We start from the raw sequence: 19590 nt of genomic DNA on the forward strand, positions 1-19590 counted from the left end.
TAAGGAATGAGCTCATTGAACTAATAATGTCTTTGGGGATATTTTTCTCCGCTGTCTTCATATCTATAGAGGATTCCTGTCAAATATGATGAGCTATGGCGAGGACGTTGGGTCTCTTCGAGCACAACAAGGTTATATGCAACGAAACGAACCGTAAGAATTGCGAATAACGCACTTGGGAAACATACCGTAAGAATAGACCTTAAAGATGTTGGCATTTGCAGATGGAGTCTGGACCAGGTAGATACGGAAAACTCGTACCACTTCCTATGCCAGTGTCCAATATTATCCTTTAGAATAAATAAGATACTGGGCACCTTTTCCTTTCAGGCTCTCACCGATCTGCGAGAGAGTAACCTTCATCAGGGTCTCTGGTTGGATGTTTTAAGCAACTGCAACGAAGACGGATAAATAAAAGTTCTACATATATTTATCATTAAGGATTGTTGTTTATTTTTAAGGAATGTAAATTAACAAATGCCGTTATATAAGTATAAAAAATTAGAAAACGTGAAATAAGCCAGCAATAAAGTTCGGCAGCCTTCTCCACATAAACACATTTATTTTTTTTATTTATTTATTAAGTTTGGTTCCTGCACAACAAGACTCGAGAGCCTATAATTTACAGTACAGGCATTAGATTGTATACGAACATATTTATATCAAGACAAAATTAATAACATTAGTTGAGCTAGAACAGAAAGGACAAGTTATGATTTAAATGAGATAAAGGAATGACACATGAAATAAAAAGTAATGTTTTTTTTTTTTTTTTTTTTTTTTTTTTTTTTTTGGTACGAAACAAAAAAAAACTTATATAAAAGACTGAAATTGAATTGTAACTTAACAAAGATTATGTGTGTAAGTATTATAATTAATTATGATGACTACAATGAAAAGAATTGAAAAATAGTGTAATTTACTTATAGCTGAAGATATCAATATTAACGAAAATAGATAAAAAGTTTGCTTTTGAATTGTGCTCTGCTTGTAATTGTTTTTATATTTAGTGGTAACATGTTCCAGAGACGTATCGCATGGATGAAGAATTGCCACTCTGATACAGCATGTCTGTGGCGTAATTGGATCATATTACCAGTTCTACTCGATGCACTAAAGCGTAATCTATTAAATAGATGAAAGGGAGCCTTTCCGTAATAATCCTATGTAGAAATAATAAAACACGAATTTTCAGGTAATTATCAAAATTGACCCCCAATATCTTTGTCGAGAACGGAGTCAGATGGGCATACCTATTAAGGCCAAACACGTACCTTACAATTGCATTAAAGGAGACATTCAATTTCCGTATGCTCCTGGCATCACAGCTAGAGAAGATTTCACACCCATATGTCAATACCGGGATTAAGTATGTCTTCGCCAAGAGTAGTTTGGTTGTCAGTGGTAGATATCTCTGTGTCTTCCAAAGAGATCTGAGAGTGGTAAATGTCCTACCACAAATCATGGTTATATGGTCAGACCACATTAAAGAATCATTAAACATAACACCAAGATTCTTATACCTTCTGACAATCTCAATAGGTTCGTCATTTATATGAATATAGGGAGTCAGTGACAAACGATTGACACGCTTCTGTATTACCAGACACTTGGACTTCGACGCATTGAGAGACAAGCCATTCCTCTGCGCCCATGAGTTCACTCTTCGCAAATCCTCATTAAATCTCTCTACACATCTATCAAACTCCTCTAGGCCACTGCTCAGGTAGATCTGAAGAACATCCGCATACATCCGAGATTTGGAATGGATTAAGGCACCCGGTAAGTCATTCGCATCGATTGAAAATAGTAAAGGTCCTAAAATAGAACCTTGTGGAACACCTTGTAAAACCGGCTGTGCCATAGATCTATTCCGTCCAACCTGTACATACTGCGATCTGTCACTGAGATATGATGCTATTAAGCGTGAGGAAAACACCGAGAAGTGCATAAATCCTGACAGTTTTTGTCGCAGGACGTGATGATTGACCTAGTCGAAAACTTTCGAATGATCAAGCAGGGCAAGTAGTGCGATATCACCACTGTCTATACACTCTCTGATGTCCTCAGCCACATCCGTTAATGCCGAAATACAACAATAAACGACAACATCACAGTTAAAAATCCACATTAAATTTTTCTTCATATTAACAACGACGCATTATGGAAATTTCAAAAAATGGTATAGAATTACACTAAAAACAAAAGTGAACCATATATTTCACTAAAGACAATTTAACTTTAGTTTAGTTCATAGAATTATTATGTTTGGAGAAAGTTTCCCTTACTCTAATAATTTTTTCGGTACGTTAGTTAAATGAACTAAAAAACGGGGAACAAATTGTATACAAATGAAGCATAAAGATTTACTAAGTTCGAACTTCTCACAAAATAGTTCATATCTCTTTAAATTTGTAAATTTTACTACAATTGCGCCCATCTTAAACTTCGTATGGCACTAAAGACATTCTTGCAATTTTTAACTCGAGTGTTTTCCTTCAAACTACAAAATTTTCTTTAACAAGTGAAAAAAAAAAAATAATTATGTCTAAAACATTTTCTTGAATTTGGCGAAAAATAGGTATATTGGCGTGATGTCAGCGTTTGTAATACTGTTTAGTTGAAATTTTCTGAAAATAATTCAAATTTTCTAAAATTATCAAAATATTTCTTCCTGTAAGTAAAATTTTCGCGCGAGGTAATTAAGTTTTCACATAAAATAGTTCAATTCTTTCTGTTTGTGTAGTAGCATTTTCCATATCCAGAATTATATTAAATAAATGTTTTAATTTTTATAATATTAACAATAATAACTTACCTAAAAGCTATATAATCCACAATCTGCAAACATAAAACGTGAAAATGATGTAATGTTATCTCGTAAAATGGATGTACATGAAAAAAACTATACCCCCAGAAAAAACCAACGAAATTTTTAATATTCGATTTTACCTTGTTTTAGTTCATTAAATTTTTTTGATTTTAGCCCAGTTTTACTAAATGTTAGAAAAGTAGTTTTATTTTAATTATTTATTGCATACTTTAATGACGTGAACTAAAAATGAAAAAAAAGTGTTATACAAATGAGGTACATGATTTTACTAAATGTAAAAATAGTTCGTATTTTTCTTAAAATGGGTGGAGTTTACTTAAAATTGAGTTCATAAGTTTCTCAAATGAGTAAATTTTTCTTAAATAGTGTCTGTCTTGAACTTCATATAGCGTGTACCGAAAACGTTTTTCTTTTGTTAGAGGTTTTTGAATTTCTTGGAATTTTATCACCAAAAGAATTCGTTTGTATCAAAGTTTTTATTTTTTCAATAAAAATAATTATTTTTGAACCTACACCACAGTCCATTTCGTTTATATCAATCACTGTTCTTTTCTGACTTTAAGTCTTTAATAAGGCACATTTTACAGTTTCATAGTAAAGATTTAATATAGTAGTATGTAATGTTGAACATCTTTTCGGAATCTTCAGAACATATCTGGGATCTATGTAAAAAAGAAAAACCAAAAAAAAAAAAAAAAACGTTTAAGTGTTCGGTCGAAGCACGGATCGGACCCAGGACCCTTGTTATGCAAGGCGGACGTACCAACCACTGCTTCACGGTGCCTAACTAAATGTATGTTTCTGTTAAATAAAATTTGTTTAATCGTCTCGTGGGCGCCGCAAACTATGCTATAAAAATACATATATAACTTATAATTAATAATTGTCTATTGATGACAGCTACTTAGCTCAGTGGATAGTGTGTTGGCCTACAAATTGTATGGTCCGCGGTTCGATTCTCCGTCCAGGCAAAAGGTAAAATTTTAAAATCTATAAAATCCAATAATTTCTTCTACATTGTTTGTATTACAGAAAAAAGTGCTAAGAACTAAAAAACCTCTTGGAAGTGAGAAAGATGTGACGGAAAATGCAATTAGCCAGAAAAGATTGTTTTTTTTTTGAGTTAGTCTTTATGAAATTGTTTTTACATCCTGGAAAAGAATAAAAGTTTGTCACAAAAAGTATATACTTTTCTTCCAAATAAACTTCTTTACAGCGGAAAGCAAGCATTTGACAAAATATGAGACGACAGCCTATTTTTTATGCAAACTAAAATCACTTGAATAATATTATTGTATTCTATAGTCATAAACGATTTCTATTCTAAAAAGATTTATTGTTTTCTATTCGCTTATAATGACAGTAATGCGAATAATTTATTACAGAATTATTTAAATGCTTGAAGTAAATAGTTAAAACTCATATTTAATTTATTTTGAACCACATAAATGGACCGTCCACCTGTTCAAGTGGATCCCGAAAAAACAGGTAAAATATAACTTACTGTACCTGGATAGTACCAAATGCAAAGCGCGCGAAAGCTAAATTTAAATTTTAAAATCTCACTATTTCAGATTAATTAACGAAAACTCATCTTCCATAAGCAATACAAATCCAATCTGGCAGAAATTTTGACAGTAGCCGTTTGCGCTATAGTTAATTCCCCCTTCGATACTCTTGCATCCTTATTGACCATTCTCGAGTAACATCATTATACTACAAATATATTTCTCTATATTTAATCATCTAACAAAAGGTATTCAAAAGCTATCAGCGGAGAATCCTTTTTCATCATTAACATATCAATTGTAATTGGCAGTTATATTTTAATGGTAAGATTTTGTCGATATGCATAAAAATAAAAATTGAAACATTATTGGACTTTGAAAATTTAAATAACCACGAGCAGAGTAATGCAATTACAAAAATAAAATAAAAAATATCAATGGAGATGTACAATACAAATTAAATTCAACATATCCCCATTAATTCGAAGGTGCAATTATAGCAAATGACAGAGTCACCATGATGATTGTTGGCAATTTTCACCATGATGATGCAACGAAATATCATATTTATGAATGTTCCCCATATAGACACAAAAACTCATAGAGCTATACTTGGACAACGGGTATTTCCTTTAGCCCATTCCTGTACCATTTGTTTTTCTTTTAAACCACATCGCATTGGGTAAATCTCTCCAAAATATTCAACGAAGTACACATATCCCGCAATGACTAGATTGCTATTGCCATTTAATTTACGCAAAAGACAAAAAATGGGAAACCCATTCGATGTAATCAATGCCTGGGCATTATAAAATCATAAAATTATTCACAAGAAGAATCGTTAAATTTTTAATGCGTATAGCATGGTTGGATGCAAAAACGATTTCCTCTTTTGCATCAATTTGTGATTTGCCATTGTACTATCGGCCGCAATCATAATCCTCATCCACTTGTTTGAATATTGCAAATGGAATCCAATCAAGCTCAACCAGATTGGTTTGTGAACGCTCATATTAATAAAAAAAACCAACAAATGTGCAAAGGACTCGAATAGGTTTGGCCATATCAATTCATATTTCCTTTTTCCATTAACGAAGAGGAGAAACAAAAAGAATGATTTTTTACAAATATGGAGGAGGATTTGTTATACATTTTTATAACCACCATTAATGTTCTAGCACAAAACTGTACTCTGTCAAAGGAAAGTTCCCCACTTATATCAGATGGAAAATCTGTTTTTTTTCTGTCCGTTCCATGTATTATTCTGTGCAGGAACGAAGCCGGAATGCACGTTTTTTTTGACTGAGGCCCATAAACGGTATACATTTCGAGTCGATTTATCCATGAGCGTCCGTGCATTTGTTCACAATCACCACGTTTACCTATTGATAATTAAAATCGGGCGGATGGACTTACTACTTCTAACCTACAGCACCTGAAACTAATATTTTTTTAAAAATATTCTTCTCCAACAAGAGGTACTTCACAAATTTCCTCTACAAATAAAATTTTGACAAAATTTTTTATACACTGAAAAAAACAGTGAACCCACCAGGAAGAAAACTTTCGGTTAATTTTAGAAAATTTTGAATATTTGTAGAAAATTTTAACTAAACAGTATTACAAACGTTGGCATCACGCCGATGTCATAAAAATAAGTAAATATTTTTCGACAAATTGTGGAAGACACGAATTTAGTTAATCTTTATGCTTCATTTGAGTATATTTTTTTCCTCGGGTTTAGTTAATTTAACTAACGTACACAAAAAAGTATTAGAGTAAAGAAACCTTTCTCCAAACATAATATTTCTATGAACTAAACTAAAGTTAAATTGGCTTTAGTGAAATAGAGAGTTCACTTTTTTTTTTTGAGTGTAGAGATAAAACACCATATTGACAAAATTTTCTGTAGAAGTAAAATTTAAAAAAAAATCTATAGAGGTAAAATTTTGACAAAATTTTCTATAGAAATAAAATTTTGACATAATTTTCTATAGAAATAAAATTTTGATAGAATTTTCTGTAGAAATAGAATTTTGACAGAATTTTCTATAGAAATAAAATTTTGACAAAATTTTTTAAATTGAACTAAAATTTAAACAAAATGGAAATTTGACTAAAATTTCTTTTAAGTCAATATTGAAATGAAATAATAAAATCTAAGAAACATTTTTATACCCTCCACCATAGGATGGGGGTATATTAACTTTGTCATTCCGTTTGTAACACATCGAAATATTGCTCTAAGACCCCATAAAGTATACATATTCTGGGTCGTGGTGAAATTCTGAGTCTATCTGAGCATGTCCGTCCGTCCGCCTGTTGAAATCACGCTAACTTCCGAACGAAACAAGCTATCGACTTGAAACTTGGCACAAGTAGTTGTTATTGATGTAGGTCGGTTGGTATTGCAAATGGTCCATATCGGTCCACTTTTACGTATAGCCCCCATATAAACGGACCCCTAAATTTGGCTTGCGATTGCTCTAAGAGAAGCAAATTTCATCCGATCCGACTGAAATTTGGTACATAGTGTTAGTATATGGTCTCTAACAACCACGCAAAAACTGGTCCATATCGGTCCACTTTTACGTATAGCCCCCATATAAACGGATCCCCAAATTTGGCATGCGATTGCTCTAAGAGAAACAAATTTCATCCGATCCGGCTGAAATTTGGTACATGGTGTTAGTATATGGTCTCTAACAACCATGCAAAAATTGGTCCACATCGGTCCATAATTATATATAGCCCCCATATAAACCGATCCCCCGATTTGGCTTGCGGAGCCTCTAAGAGAAGCAAATTTCATCCGATCCGGCTGAAATTTGGTACATGGTGTTGGTATATGTTCTCTAATGACCATGCAAAAATTGGTCCTCATCGGTCCATAATTATATATAGCCCCCATATAAGCCGTTCCCGAGATTTGACCTCCGGAGCCTCTTAGAGGAGCAAAATTCATCCGATCCGGTTGAAATTTTGTACGTGGTGTTAGTATATGGTCTCTAACAACCATGCAAGAATTGGTCCATATCGGTCCATAATTATATATAGCCCCCATATAAATCGATCCCCAGATTTGTCCTCCGGAGCCTCTTGGAGGAGTAAAATTCATCCGATCCGGTTGAAATCTTAGTATAGGGCCGCTAATAACCATGCCAAAATTGGTCCATATCGGTCTATAGTTATATATAGCCGATCCCCAATCACACAAAAATTGATCCATATCGGTTCAAAATCATGGTTGCCACTCGAGCCAAAAATAATCTACCAAAATTTTATTTTTATAGAAAATGTTGTCAAAATGTTATTTCTATAGAAAATTTTGTCAAAATTTTATTTCTATAGAAAATTTTGTCAAGATTTTATTTCTATAAAAAATTTTGTCAAAATTTTATTTCTATAGAAAATTTTGTCAAAATTTAATTTCTATAGAAAATTTTGTCAAAATTTTATTTCTATAGAATTTTTTTTTTCCAAATTTTATTTCTATAGAAAATTTTTTCCAAATTTTATTTCTATAGAAAATGTTGTCAAAATGTTATTTTCCCAAAATTTTATTTCTATAGAAACTTTAAACTTAATTATATACGTATTTAAATGGCCTTTTTAGTTTAATATATACCTCGTATGGACTATGTGGTATATATTACGGTGTTAGGAAGTTTTACGATACCTTGCCATCGGCAAGTGTTACTGCAACCCAAGTAATTCGATATTGGATGACAGTCTTCAGTAGAAGTTTCTATGCAATCCATGGTGGAGGGTACATAAGCTTCGGCCTGGCCGAACTTACGGCCGTATATACTTGTTTTAAACTAAAAACTATAAAAATTATACACTGCAAAATAAGAATTTTTTATTTGGTAAAATTTTCATAAAATTTTGGTAGATTATTTTTGTCTCGGGTGGTAACCGTGCTTTCAACAATTTAATTTAATTATTTTAAATTTTTGATAAAAAAAAATAATTGATACAATTAACTGTTTAATCAAACTCAGAATACTTAGTCAGTTAAAAAAAAAAATGATGGAAATTTTTTAATTAAAAATTTATTTCAAATAATCAATCATTTAATCAAACTAAAACACAAAGTAAGTGTAGAAAGTAATTGAAAATAGTTACGTTTTTAATTTAAAAAATTATTGAGTTTTCCAATCAACAACATTTTTAATTTTTTAATCAAGTATTTTTTATGCCTAATTAAAACTGTGATTCAATTAAAAAAATAATCGGATCAATTAATTTCGTTATTGAATCGGAAAAACAAATTTGTGTGTTGCTTACATACATACTGAAAAGAGGAGCTAAATCGACTTTGACTTTAGTTCATGGATATTTTTGTGTTTTAGTAAGAAATTATTTGGCATGAGAAATTTGCCTTATCTTTAATTTTAAGTTAGTTATATGAACAAAAAAATGAGAAAAAATTTTTACACAAATGAAGCATACAATTTAACGAAATTATAATTTCCTACATAATAATTCACAATTTTCTAAATTTTTTAAATTTGACCAAAAATAACCTAACCTTGAACATTTTATGACGCTAAAGACATTTTTGCAATTTCTGACTCGAAGTTTTTCATAAAAATACGAAATTTTCTTTCGAAAGTGAAAAAATTAATTATGTCTAAAAAATGTTATTCAATTTGTCGAAAAATATTTACTTAGTTAAAAATGTCTAAAATTGCCCTATATTTTCCTCCCTGGTGGGTTTACTTTTTTGAGTGTATATTAAGAGATGAATTCTTGTTTCCTTATTTGATTCATAGTAAACACAAAAAAAAAAAAAAACAAAACTTCCTAGTATAAAAAAAAAAACCTTATGGAATATGCTAATGACGTCTGCCATTAGAGCCCTTTATTAAGGATAGCAGATATGATGTGGTCACTTTCATCTGATTAGAGATGAACAATTTCCAAAAGTACTTTACCTCTTACATGGTCCACCATTTAGCTGGGAGCACACCAATTGCCAAGCAACCGTCCATAAAGTTACATAAGGAAAATATCATACATTTTTATATGGAACAACTTAATTGGAAGAAAAAAATCTACATAGTCCCCTTAAAGTTTTCTTCGACGTCTCCCTTTTTTATGTTTAACTCTAAAATATATAAAAATTCATAAAAAGACAAAAAAAAAAAAACACGAAAAAGAAGGAAAAACATCTAAAAAGAGGTGGTCTCTAACCTGCAATGAACATATCAACTCACAGGAACTTAAATTGAAGTAGAAAAAAAATGGAAAATACTAGGATATTACATTTTATTGAAGGCGGTGGAAAGGGCGTACAGACAAAAGTTCAACAATGAAAGATGACTAACAAATGAAAGAGTTAAGGTGGGTTCCAAAAACATTCAATAGCAACCTGCACGTGTTCCAGGAGTATGGGTGGATGTTTCAAGGGTTGATTGCTAGGTGAGTTGCCGACATGGCAAAATGGTTTAATTTTCATCTCCATTAAGCAAAAGGAATGAATGCCTGAAATAAGTAAAATATTTTCAAAAGGGTAAAGTGGCAGAAGTTGGAACAACTCTTTACATGGCAACAATTGTTAAACGAAAAGGGTGGTCACTAAGAGAATGATGACAATTGAAAATCGCGTCAAAAGCTTAAAGAACATCAAGGGAAATATAGTTAAAATTGCTGCCAATTTAACACTAACTTCACTAAAAAACAAGTAAGGAAAGTCTAAAGTCGGGCGACTATATTATACCCTGCACCACTTTGTAGATCTAAATTTTCGATACCATATCGCATCCGTCAAATGTGTTGAGGGCTATATATAAAGGTTTGTCCCAAATACATTTGGACAGAATTTGAGAGACTTCTACAAAATCTATAGACTTAAAATTTAAGTCGGCTAATGCACTAGGGTGGAAAAAATATGGGAAACATTTAAATCTGAAGCAATTTTAAGGAAACTTCGCAAAACTTTATTTATGATTTATCGCTCGATATACACGCAAAGAAAAAAAACGTTTGGAAAACGTGTACCGAAAACGTTTTTCTTTTGTTAGAGTTTTTTGAATTGCTTCGAAAATTTTAAACTTTTATCACCAAAAAAATTCGTTTGTTACAAAATTTTTATTTTTTCAATAAAAAAAGTTATTTTTGAAATAACAACACAGTCCATTTCGTTTATATCAAACACTGTTCTTTTCTGACTTTAGGTCTTTAATAAGACACATTTTACAGTTCAAAATTTAATATAGTACAATGTAATGTTGAACATTTTTTCGGAATATTCCGATTATATCTGGAATATATGTAAAAAAAAAAAACAAAAGAAAAAAAACTTTGGCCGAAGCAGGGATCGAACCCACGACCCTTGGCATGAGAGTCGGACGTAGCTACCACTGCTCCACGGTGCCAAACTAAATGTTTGTTTCTGTTAAATAAACTTTGTTTATTCGGTTCGTGGGCGCCGCAAGCTATGCTATATAAATATAACTTATATGGATATTTATCTATTGATGACCATAACAGGTACATAGCTCAGTGGTTAGTGTGTTGGCTTACAATGTGCATGGTCCGCGGTTCGATTCTCCGTCCAGGCGAAAGGTAAAAAAAATTTTAAAAATTTATAAAATCGTATAATTTCTTCTACATTGTTGGTATTACAGGAAAAGGTGTTAAGAACTAAAAATCCTCGTGGAAGTGAGAAAGATGTGAGGGAGAATGCAATTAGCAAGAAAATAATTTTTTTTTTTGAGCTAGTCTTTATGAAATTGTTCTTACATCCTGGAAAAGAATAAACGTTTATCACAAAAAGTATATACTTTTCTTCCAAATACACTTCCTTACAGCGAAAAGCAAATGAGAAACGAACTTTGTTTGTCTAAAATTTCGTTTGGGAGGAAAGAATTATTTTTTTGCGTGTACATGTATTAGAAGTTTAGGAAAATTAGAGTCATTTTTACAACTTTCCGACTAAGCAGTGGCGATTTTACAAGGAAAATGTTGGTATTTTGAGCATTTTTGTGGAAATCGAAAAAACATATATATGGGAGCTATATCTATTATCTATCTATTTATAATTCTACTCCCTGTGCAAAATGTCAACTAAATCAGAGTTAAAAATATGAGTGTAAATCGGGCGAAAGCTATACATGGGAAATATATCTAAATCTGAACCGATTTCAACCAAATTTGGCACGCATAGCTACAATGCAAATTCTACTCCTTGTGCAAAATTAAATCGGAGTAAAAGATTGGCCACTGTGGTCATATGAGTGTAAATCGGGCGAACGATATATATGGGAGCTATATCTGAATCTGAACCGATTTCAATAAAATTTGGCACACTTGACTATAGTACTAATTGTTCTTCTTGTGCAAAATTTTAAGCAAATTAGGGTAAAACTCTGGTTTCTGGGGCCATATAAGTCCATATCAGGCGAAATATATATATATATATATATATATATATATATATATATATATATATATATATATATACACTGGTAGAAAAAGTTTCGTTATATTAATGAAATGTGTCATTAAAATTGAGCCAATGAAAAAAATTCATTGATATAACGAAATTTTTCGTTATTATAACGAATTTTCTGTGAGTCAACGAAACGTTTCGTTCTATTAACGAACATTTTCATTGTCTTAATGAAAATGTTTCGTTGTATCAATGAAAAATTTTCGTTGGCTCAATTTTAATGAAATTTTCTTTGTGTGTATATATATATATATATATATATATATATATATATATATATATATATATATATATATATATATATATATATATATATATATATATATATATATATATATATATATGGGAGCTATATCTAAATCTGAACCGATTTCTTCCAAAATCAATAGGGATCTATTCTAAGCCAAAACATATACTTGTGCCAAATTTGCAGTCGATTGGACTAAAACTGCGACCTAGACTTTGATTACAAAAATGTGTTCACGGACAGACGGACATGGCTATATCGACTCAGGAGTCCACACTGACCATTTTTGCCAAAGACACCATGTGTCTATCGCGTCTCCTTCTGGGTGTTGCAAACATATGCACTAACTTATAATACCCTGTTCCACAGTGTGGCGCAGGGTATAAAGATTGAATCTTCTATTTCACTAATGCTAATTTAACATTATTTTAGTTCATGGAATGATTATGTTTGGAGAAAGTTTCCTTTACTCTAATAATTTTTTGCGTAAGTTAGTTAAATGAACTAAAAAACGAGAAAAAGTTATACAAAAATGAAGCATACAAACTTACTAAATTCGTATATTTCACAATATAATTCATTATTTCTTTAAAATTGTAAATTTTACTACAAATGCGTCCATCTTGAACTTCGTATGGCACTAAAGACATTCTTGCAATTTTGAACTCAAATTTTTTCAATTTTGTTAAATTAAAAAATTCTTCTAACAAGTGAAAAGAAATAATTTTATCTAATAAATTTTCTTTAATTTGTCGAAAAATATTTACTTATTTTTGGGACATCAGCAACAACACAGTTTAGTAAAAATTTTCTAAAATTAACCAAAATTTTTCTTCCTGTTGGGTTCAAGGTTGTGTATCGATCCATGCTATGGACTAGTCTCCAGATTTCAACTCCTGAACGCTATTACAACTTTTAGATATAACCTCCATATAAACCAATCCCCAGTTTTAACTTCTGAAGCGGTATATACCTTCTGATATCTATGCAAAATTAGTTTGTAACGGTCCATAATTATATATAGCCCCAGATTTGACATCCTTCTAGACGAGCAAAGTTCATCCGATCCTTTAGATAGCCATTCCTAAATTTATTAATCATTCAAATTAACACTTAAATAAACCCATTCGGGGAGAAATCGGTTCAGATTTAGATATATCTTTGCAATATATCTTTCGCCTGATATGAGTTTTTATGGCGCAGATGCCTGAATTTTATCATGATTTACTTCAAATTTTGCACAAGGTTTACAATTAATGATATCTTCACGTGTGCTAAATTTAATTTGCATCGGTTTAGATTTAGATATAGCTCCCATATATACGATTCACCCGATCTAGACTCATGTGAAGGCCATAGAATGGGGATGGTGGTATAAGTTTGACGTTCCGTTTGCAAAAAATATTCTTAATCAGGGAGAAATTATAAGACAATATAACCATATCCGTCTTTCTGTTTTAATTACGCTACGGCCTTCAATGATAGCGCTTTTTCTGAAATTTGTCACAGATTGGATTTTTGTTTGATGGCAGGTCAAGTTTTAAGATGGTTCACGAATTGATATAGCCCCCATATAAACCGAAACCCTGATTTGGGGTGCTCGACTTCCAAAATCCGCAAATGTTATTCGATTTGGAAATCTAGAGTTATTTTAGGACTAAAAACTGGAGTGGCATATATAACGTGTATCGGTCCATGTTTCTGTATGATCCCCATATAGACCGATTTGACACTTTGAGATTCTAGAAGTAGCAATTTTTATGCGATTTTCATGAAAATTGATTTCTATAAATATTTTGGGACCACAAATGGGATTCGGTCGTGGGTTCGATTTCTGCTTCGACCGAACACTAAAAAGTTTTACAGTGGTGGATTATCCCACCACAGTAATGCTGGTGACATGTTTGTGGATTTCAAAGCTTCTCTAAGTGGTTTCACTGCAATGTGGAACGCCGTTCGGACTCGACTGTAAAAAGAAGGTACCTTGTCATTGAGCTTAACATGGAATCGGGCAGCACTCAGTGATAAGAGAGCAGTTCACCACTGTGGTATCACAATGGACTGAATAGTAGAAGTGAGCCTGATATATCGGGCTGCCACCTAACCTAGACCGATCATCCGTCTTGAATTCTTGGGATTCAAGAAACTTAGTTTTTATTAAATTTGCCTGAAATTGGAAATCTAGAGGACCACAAATAGGTGTGCTGAATATGGTGTCTATTAATATATACCATTTTCTCGTTTTGATTTCTTGGGCTTCTCCCAATTATTATCATATTTTCCTGAAAATGCATATGGACCACAAATAGGTAGGGATGGTTTGGTATGACTTCCATATAGACCGATCTCCCAATTAGATGACTTGGTCATCTAGAAACCACAATTTTTATTCTATTTGCCTAAAATTGGAAATCTGGAAGTATCTGGCATCTACAGAATGGTCGGTCCCACCCGACTCTAGTTTAGTAGTTTTGTACGTGATTGTTAAGTGAATTATCTTACGCAAAAATTGAACTTTATTATACTCCAATTTTACAATGCGTTATTAAAACATGAAAAATGTAAGGCATGGTTTAACAACGCATTGAGAACATCTTCAAAAGTGGAGTACAAGATAGTTCAATTTTCGCACGAGATAGTTCTTTTTTTTTCATAAAACGGTTTACTTTTATTTGTGTCTATACAACTCACGAAATCTTGGCCCATTTTCTTCTTCTTAGAACCCATACACTTCAGACACCCTTTAGTGCTGAAAACCCGTCTTCCCTCTATTGTTCATTTATCCGAACAAATTCCAATATACATAGTTTAGGAATGCCTAAAAGAGTTTTTCTCATGACTAAGGAAAATGGGTTGAGAACTAAACATTTGGGTTCGCCGCCAAGAGAAAAAACTTTTTCCATTTTAAGCACAAGACGGACGGGCATATAAAAAAATGTACTAAAAAGTCTCAAATTAAAACAATTTGGTGTTCGTTGTGAGAGATGTCGGAGCTCAATATCAGGCCATTTAGTTTAAGAGGCGTTTCGCCGGGCGGCTATGAGCCATGAAAAGTTACCAAACCGTGTTATTGCATTGCAGCAAAAATCAAGTGGCACACACACACAAACACGCGCCAGCAAATATGGTTCCTCACACCAGCATCACATGGCAAAAAAAGCCAATCATCAAAGCTACGTTGGCGGTTGAGTATCATTAACTCCTCCAATTCGTTGGAAATCAAAGCAATCTGAACACTATACGAGAATAGGCTAGAGTCTTTGCCTCCAAAGAAAATTTAAAGATCCTCAAAGAATTCACTCTCCTACCATGCCACATTTTTTTTGGGATTATTTAAAAGGCGCAAGAAATCGATTGAAATTCTAAAGGAGTAGGTAGGAGAGAATATCGAATGGCTTTCAAATAGGCAGGCAGGCAAGCAGTCGTTTGGTTGTTAAAAAAAAATTTCTTGTTGCTGCTGCTGCCTTAAATTTGGCAATAAAATCTAATCAAATACTCAAAGAATGCTTGAAGATTTTCCAATGAATTCACAATCAAATTCAACTACCCACCCCGTTTTTAAATGGCCAAACCCATCTCCTTAGTTCACGGTATTGGTGGAATTTATTCCTGTAAGTAAAAACGACAAAAAAAATCAAAAGGGATGAAATAAATGAAGGTAATATCCATACTAGAATTCTCAATGCTTCAAATTAAATTTTTGTTTCCTCAAGCACAAAGATAAACGATGCTCCTCATGTTCCATCAAGGTCCAAGGTATAGCCATTTGTTCGCCTTATTTAGATATGGGATGGAAAAACATATTTTTATGTCTATTAAATAGGATGAAATTTTATTTCTTCACAAATATAAATAAATTCTACTTGAATAAATATACATTTGCCACTCATCTATATATTTTAAAGGCGTGTTGGATTGGTTCGGTTCATGTTGCTTGTTTGGTTCATTATATTTTTCCATATTTGAAACTGCCAAATATTGCCAAAGGCACGTTTTGTGTCTTAACTGTTTAGCTGTCGTCTTCCGTTCATATGAATAGCCATTGAATCGTCCTGATATCCATGTCATTAGGATTTCATTGAAGCATCCATCCATCAAGAGTTCATGCATGTGTTAAACGATGCATAATGTTGGAGAATTAGAAGAAATTTATATGGAATTATTCCAAGAGATTTTTTTCACCGTAGCTAATAAATATACGTATGGGACACTACATGAGCATTTTTATGCTATATCCCAGTAAAACGATTAGGAAGTTCTTCCTAAGTCATTACTTCTAATGTACATCCAAAAATGCTGTACTAGAGATGGACTTAATTTTCACTTCACAAAAAGGCCTTTTGAGGTGACATATGAACCACCTTTGTTTTACGTAGTTCTCGCAATAAATGTACAAAAACATTTTTGTGAGGGCAAAATATTCAAAATTTCCAAAAAAATACTTGAAAATATATCGATCCATTTTTTTAAATGTTTGCTAGTATTATTCAAAATATCTTTATATAGAAATGAATTTCGAAAAAGTTAAAAAAAAAACAAAAAACAATAATGTTTTAAGGTTTTCTTTATTTGTCAAAATTAAATCCAAAATACTGAAAGAGCATTACATTAGAGATGTGCACGTGGGTAATAGTTTACACACGCTCACGAACACTCACGATACGAAAATTTGTACTCACGCACGATATTGTTTGGTAGGACTCACGCACACACACGAAACGAAAATTTGTACTCACGCACGAATGTCGAGACTCACGAAAAATACCATGACTCACGACAAATATCGTGACTCACGACAAATATCGTGACTCACGAATAATTTTATGATTAATTTACCTTACCGAAGTGTCTGAAAACATGAGCATTATAAAAATCGAGAGCGTTATTACACTTTTCACATCCAAGGTGTCACTAAAATTGTAAATTAATTTAACTCTTAAGCGATTTATGTTGGTGAGCGGGATTTTTTTCGTGAGCGTACATCTTTACTCACGCACACTCACGAAGATAATATTTTCGTGGCTCACGCTCAATGAAGACATTTGGGTTTCTTAATCACGCACACTCACGCCGTTGCTATGAGCGTGACTCACGACAATTTCGTGTTACGTGCACACCTCTACATCACATCTGAAGAACTAATGTGAGATCACACAGAAATAATATTCTGTTTAACTACGCTAAATTCATACGCTTATTTTTATTGCAAAAAAAATACTTGTTTGTAGTTAAATAAATTTTATTATTTTTTTTGGAAATTTTCCACAGCTTATTGAATCTTACTTTTGCATGTCTCAAACATTTTATGAACTAAACGTGAGTACAAAGTTCAATGGCCGTGCACATAAGTTCAATATGAACTAAAGCAAATGAAAATTTTCATTTGCTTTAGTTCAAAGATTTTGTCTTTACACTAATCATTTTGGTATTGATTCCGAGCCAAAGAAGCGGAGAATTGGAATAAGGACATATTTAAGACACAATCCTCTTTTAAGTTTGAGTTTTGCACAGATTTGAATTTATTATTTTTTCAGCTGTTTTCTTCATCTGCTATGAAAAACGCTTTAGTGACAAAATTAATTTACAAATTCAGACTCGACTTGAAGTAGATAGTTTCCTATGTTTCAAGTAAACACGTCTGTAAAATAATGTCAACAAACATCTCCTAGTTTTAAACGCCTTTATATTCAAAATGCAAAATCAAAAATATTATAGACGATTCTATTAGTTTTGAAAATTTTTTCAGAAGTATTAAAGCCAAGTTGACTTTAATAAAACGAATTCTTTTTTTAGTTTATTTGTTTATTGATTTCGTAAAGATCTTAAATCTTTTGGAATAAAATAAAACGTAGAATCATTTATATTGGGAAGATATTAACATAATCACCCTTATTCATGATGTCGCCCTCGCCGTCGCTTTTCGTCTATCGCCACTAATTGGTATTCCGTCCATCGACATATTCTGCTATCGACGAAAATCGGTATTCCTGGTGTCACTTTTTATCGTCAGTATCGTCGCTTTTTGTCGCCGTCAAATATATCAGCGACGAGTTTAGTGATTAACTTTTGAAGAAGTTTTTAACAATTGAAAAATAAATTAAACAAGTATATACGGCCGTAAGTTCGGCCAGGCCGAATCTTATGTACCCTCCACCATGGATTGCGTAGAAACTTTTACGAAAGCCTGTCATCCACAAATTTCAACTCACTCGGATGAAATTTGCTCCTCCAAAGGCTGCAAAACCAAATCTCGGGCTATAAATGTTTATGGACTGATATGGACCACTTTTGGCATGGTTGTTAAATATCATATACTACCACCACGTACCAAATTTCAACCAGATCGGATGAATTTTGCTTCTCCAAAAGGCACCGAAGGTCAAATCTGGGGATCGGTTTATATGGGAGCTATATATAATTATGGACTGATAGGAACCAATTCCTTCATGGTTGTTGAATACCATATACTAACATCACGTACCAAATTTCAACCGAATGGGAAGAATTTTGCTCTTCCAAGATGCTCCGGAGGTCAAATCTGGGGATCGGTTTATATGGGGCCTATATATAATTATGGACCGATATCGACCAATTTTTGCATGGGTGTTTGAGGCCATATATTAACATCACGTACCAAATTTCAACTGAATCAGATGAATTTTGGTCTTCCAAGAGGCTCCGCAAGCCAAATCGGGGGATCGGTTTATATGGGGGCTATATATAATTATGGACCGATGCGGACCAATTTTTGCATGGTTGTTAGAGACCATATACTAACACTATGTACCAAAATTCAGCCGGATCGGATGAAATTTGCTTCTCTTAGAGGGCTATACGTAAAAGTGGACCGATATGGCCCATTTGCAATACCATCCGACCTACATCAATAACAACTACTTGTGCCAATTTTCAAGTCGATAGCTAGTTTCGTTCGGAAGTTAGCGTGATTTCAACAGACGGACGGACGGACGGTCATGCTCAGATCGACTCAGAATTTCACCACGACCCAGAATATACACACAAAAAATATCAATTAATTTGATTGTCAATACAATTAAAATTATGTTTAAATTTGAGCTAACAACGTAATTTGTAAATACAATTGCGATATTAGTCACTGTAGCAACCAATTTTGTTATATCAACAAACATTTTGTTATATCAACAAAAAATTTGTTGAATTTTCTGTAATAACAATTTATTGTTAGCTCAAAAATTATAATATTATTTTCTGTGTATATACTTTATGGGGTCTTAGAGCAATATTTCGATGTGTTACAAACGGAATGGTGGAGGGTATAAAAATTACAAAAAAATGAAAAAAAAGGAACTAGAGATCAGCTAGACTGACTCCAATGATTTAAAAGTGGTTGAAACAAATGGTTTGTAGTTCAATGCCTTTCGCCTTTAGCGACAAATTGTAACAAATGGAAGAAAAGCTGTAACTATTATTAAAAAATCTATATTGATCAAGTATTTATTCCAGCCTCCACTCTTTGAAGAACTCATGTTCTATGTCCTGAGCTGACCACGATCACAAATCT

Source organism: Haematobia irritans, chromosome 1 (genome assembly GCF_050003625.1).
Source record: "Haematobia irritans isolate KBUSLIRL chromosome 1, ASM5000362v1, whole genome shotgun sequence".
Taxonomy (NCBI): domain Eukaryota; kingdom Metazoa; phylum Arthropoda; class Insecta; order Diptera; family Muscidae; genus Haematobia; species Haematobia irritans.